This window comes from Grampus griseus (assembly GCF_964374135.1).
Source record: "Grampus griseus genome assembly, chromosome: X".
Lineage (NCBI taxonomy): Eukaryota > Metazoa > Chordata > Mammalia > Artiodactyla > Delphinidae > Grampus > Grampus griseus.
The window spans coordinates 25,955,435-25,960,359 of NC_138999.1; the positions used below are offsets into that span (position 1 = coordinate 25,955,435).

The 4,925-nt window shown below is 37.0% G+C and overlaps 1 pseudogene across 1 annotated transcript; it reads left to right on the forward strand.

Moving 5' to 3' along the window:
* Window positions 1-2,811: 2,811 nt before the first annotated feature.
* LOC309839811 (large ribosomal subunit protein eL30-like) lies at window positions 2,812-3,201 on the forward strand (annotated as a pseudogene). Its single transcript has one exon. The product of its transcript is annotated as a large ribosomal subunit protein eL30-like (transcript).
* The last annotated feature ends 1,724 nt before the right edge of the window (window positions 3,202-4,925 follow it).

Sequence of the window (4,925 nt, forward strand, 5' to 3'; positions counted from 1 at the left end):
GCATCTGGTGGGTAGATGCCGGGATACTGCTAAACATTCTACAATGCATAGGATCCCTCTCACCCCCTCCCTCCTCCCACCCCGCATTCACAACAAGAATTATCTGGGTCAGAATGTCAATGGTGCCAGATGTCTGTCCTGACCTAGGACAGACATCTGATGAGATACTAGGATTTTTGAGGAAGAAATTTTCCTAACATTTAAAAAATGAAATCATCTATGGTTGAGGGCACTGCTGCTTTGAGTTCAAAGACACAGACTTCTCATCTGAATTCAGGGAGTTATAACTTCATGAATACCCTCAGCAAATATTCTCTTCTTACACAATATAGATTCTGTGAAGAGAAGTCACCATTCCTATATGGGAAAAAATGATGTAGGTTCCACTAAAAATCCATTAGAATGAAGAGCTTATCATAGCCTTAGGTTAAATCATAAGACATTTCTGTTTCTGTAGGTCAAAATTATCAAGTATCAGTAATATCATAGGGTTCAACTCTGTACTATGACATCTGTTGTCAGATGATCATGATCTGAAAGAAGGTCCCATTTGGGAGAGAGATGTCAGGATGCCTCTTCAATGTGCCTTGCTTGTATTTCAACCTATTGCAATAATTATGGCTAGAATCTGGTAACATTTGTGGTATCTTAATAATTAATGACACACTGTTCAAAATGCATTTTTGTAATAACTTTTGCCAACATAATTTCTGTTGACATACATTTTTGAGATAATAAAATTGCTATTGCTTGGAAATTTTGAGAATATCTGTGTCAGGCTGGTTTGGGAATTTTAAAAGTTACTCTAAGAATTAAGGAAATAAGAGGTTTAATATAGCAATTAGGGGTTAAAATGGGAATTAGGAGTGTGAAGGCCTGGAAGTATATGGCTGAAGGATCAGAGAAACAGCCACTGTGACATCAGTCTGAAAGCTTGGAATGAGTGAAAAAGCTGCCAATCCTGGGAAGTCCAAGAAACTTCAAATACCACACAGTTGGAGTTTGCAGAGTGGTCTGGAGCTAGATGCCTGCCCCTCTGATTGTCATGATGTATTGAGCAATAATAGCTTCTTTATCGTTTCTACTTTCCAACATTCACAAGAGTTCCTCTCACTGGTAAACCATAGCCTGGGTCTATAGCGTGAAGTTGATCCTGAGAAACATAGTTCCCAGACTGAGGAGGGACTGGAAGCAGTGAGGCCAAGTTGACCACCACCAATTCAACACAATGAAAATCTCCTTGATGGATTGCTCACACTCATCATTGAGGGTAGGTGAGAATGGGCAACTTAAAGTTTCTCAAGATTTCACAGAGTTATAACTGCATTTTCATAAGGACAAGAAAGGATGGGCAGCCAGAGCCTCTGTAGAATTCACAATGATATAATTGCCTGATCATAAAAAGTCATCAACATTAAAATAAAGGCCATGAAGAAAGATAAAGAAGGACACTATATAATGATAAAAGGGTCAATACAAGAGGAGGATATTATACTTGTTAACATATATGCACCCAATATAGGAGCACCTGAATACATAAAACGAATACTAACAGACATAAAAGGAGAAATTGATGGGAATACAATAAAAGTAGGGGACTTTAACACCCCACTCACATCAATGGACAGATCTTATAGACAGAAACTCAATAAGGCAACAATCTGAATGACACAGTAGAACAGTTGGACTTAATTGATATTTTTAGGATGTTACATCCAGGAAAAAAAAAAAAGCAAAAACCAGAATACACATTCTTTTCAAGTGCAATTGGAACATTCTCTAGGATAGACCATGTTCTAGGGCACAAAACAAGCCTCAACAAATTTAAGAGGATAGAAATTATTTCAAGCATCTTTTCTGAACACAAAGGCATGAAACTAGAAATCAACCACAGAAAGAGAAATGAGAAAAAAAAAAAAGATTATGTGGAGACTAAACAACATGCTACTAAAAAACAAATGGCTCAATGATGAAATCAAAGAGGAAATTAAAAAATACCTTGAGACAAATGACAATGAAAACACAACCATACAAAATCTATGGGAGGCACCAAAAGCAGTCCTTAGAGGGAAGTTCATAGCAATACATGCCTTTCTCAAAAAACAAGAAAAATCTCAGACAACCTAACCTACCACCTCAAAGAATTAGTAAAAGAAGAACAAACGAAACCTAAAGTCAGTAGAAGGAAGGAAACAATACAGATCAGGAAATAGAGACTGAAAAACAATAGAAAATCAATAAAATCAAGAGCTGGTTCTTTGAAAGGGTGAACCAAAGGGTAAATCAACAAATCTCTGGCCAGGCTCACCAAGAAGAGATGACCCAGATAAACAAAATAAGAAATGAAAGGTGAGAAATAACTACTGACACCCTAGAAATACAGAAGAACATAAGCTAATACTATGAACAATTATATGCCAACAAATTGGACAACCTAGAAGAAATGGACAAGTTTCTAGAAACGTACAGCCCACCAAAACTGAACCAAGAAGAAATAGATAATTGGAACAGACTGATCACTAGAAATGAAATAGAATCTGTAATAATTTAAAAAAACAAAAACAAAAAACACCTCCCTGCAAACAAGAGTCCAGGACCATAGGCTTCACTGGGCAGTTCTACCAAACATACAAAGAAGAACTTATACCAATTCTTCTCAAACTCTCCCAAAAGATTGAAGAGGCAGGAACACTCCCAAAGTATTCTGTGAAGCCACCATCACCCTGTTTTCAAAACCAGACACCTTTCTTGCTCCCTAGCCATCTTGGCGGCTCCACTTGGTTGGGGGAGTTCTGCACCTAAGGCAGGAAGATGGTGGCCACGAAGAAGATGAAAAAGTCACTGGAGTCAATCAGCTCTAGGCTGCAACTCATTATGAAAAGTGGAAAGTACCTGCTGGGGTAGAAGCAGACTCTGAAAATGATCAGACAAGGCAAAGCAAAACTTGTCACCCTCACCAACAACTTCCCAGCCTTGAGGAATCTGAAATAGAGTATTATGCTATGTTGGCCAAAACTGGTGTCCATCACCACAGTGGCAGTAACATTGGGCACAGAATGTGGAAAATACTACAGAGTATGCACACTGGCTATCATTGATCCAGGTGATTCTGATATCATTAGAAGCATGCCAGAAAAGACTGGTGAATAGTAAGTCATGCACAATTTTTCTTTAATAAAACTGTCCAGAGCTTGTTTAAAAACAAAACAAAACAAATACAGCACCAAAAAAGAAAATTTCAGGCCAATATCTTTGATGACTATAGATGTAAAAATTCTCAACAAAATATTAGCAAACTGAACCCAACAACAGTTAAAAAAGATCATACACCATGATCAAGTTGAATTCATCCTAGGGTCACAAGGATGATTCAACATACGCAAATAAATCAATGTGATACACTACATCAACAAAAGACAAAAGCCACACAATCATCTCAATAGATGCAGAAAAAGCATTTGATAAAACTAAACATCCATTCATGATAAAAACTCTTGCCAGAGTGGGTATAGAGGGAACATACCTCAACATACTAAAAGCTATTTATAACAAACCCACAGCCAACACAATACTCAGTGGTGAAAAGCTGAAAGCCTTCCCACTAAACTCTGGAAGAAGACAAGGATTCCTACTCTCACGATTTCTGTTCAACCTAGTATTGGAAGTCCTAGCCACAAAAATCAGGCAAGAAAAAGAAATAAAAGGTATCCAGGTTGGAAGGGAAGAGGTAAAATTGTCATTATACGTAGATGACATGATGCTCCATATAGAAAACCCTAAAGACTCCACAGAAAACCTATTATAACTGATAAACAAATTCAGCAAGGTAGCAGGATACAAGTAGATTAACATACAGAAATTGGTTTCATTTCTTTACACTAACAATGAAATATCAGAAAGGGAAAGTAAAAAAACAAATCCTTTTAAAAATTGCATCAAAAAAATAAAATACTTGGGAATAAACCTGAGCAAGAAGGTGAAAGACTTATATGCTGACAACTTTAAAACATTGATAAAGGAAATTGAAGATGATTCAAAGAAATGGAAAGATATCCCATGCTCTTTGATTGGAAGAATTAATATTGTTAAAATGGCCTTACTACCTAAAGCAATGTACAGATTTAATATGATCCCTATCAAATTACCCACGACATTTTTCACAGAACTAGAACAAATAATCCTAAAATTTATATGGAACCATAAAAGACCCAGAATTGCCAAAATAATCCAGAGGAAAAAACAAAGCTGGAGGCATAACCCTCCGAGACTTCAGACAATACTGCAAAGCTACAGTAATCAAAACAGCATGGTATTGGCACAAAAACAGACATATGGATCAATGGAACAGAATAGAGAACCCAGAAATAAACCCATTCACCCATGGTTAATTAATCTTTGACAAAGGAGGCAAGAGTATACTATGGAGAAAAGACAGTCTCTTCAGCAAGCAGTGTTGGGAAAGCTGGACAGCCACCTGTAAATCAGTAAAGTTAGAACACTCCCTCACACCATACACAGAAATAAACTCACAATGGCTTAAAGACTTAAGTAGAAGGCATGACACCTAGAAGAGTCCTAGAAGAGAACATAGGCAAAACATTCTCTTACATAAATCGTATCAATGTTTTCTTAGGTCAGTCTCCCAAGGCAATAGAAATAAAAGCAAAAATAAACAAATGGGACCTAATGAAACTCACAGGCTTTTGCCCAGCAAAGGAAACCATAAAAAGTGAAATACAGCCTACAGAATGCGAGAAAATATTTGCAAATGATGCAAGCAACAAAGGCTTAATTTCCAAAATATACAAACAGGTCATACAGCTCAATTAAAAAAAAAAAGCCCAATCAAAAAATGGGTAGAAGACCTAAATAGACACTTCTCCCAAGAAGGCACGCAGATGGCTAATAGGCACATGGAAAGATGC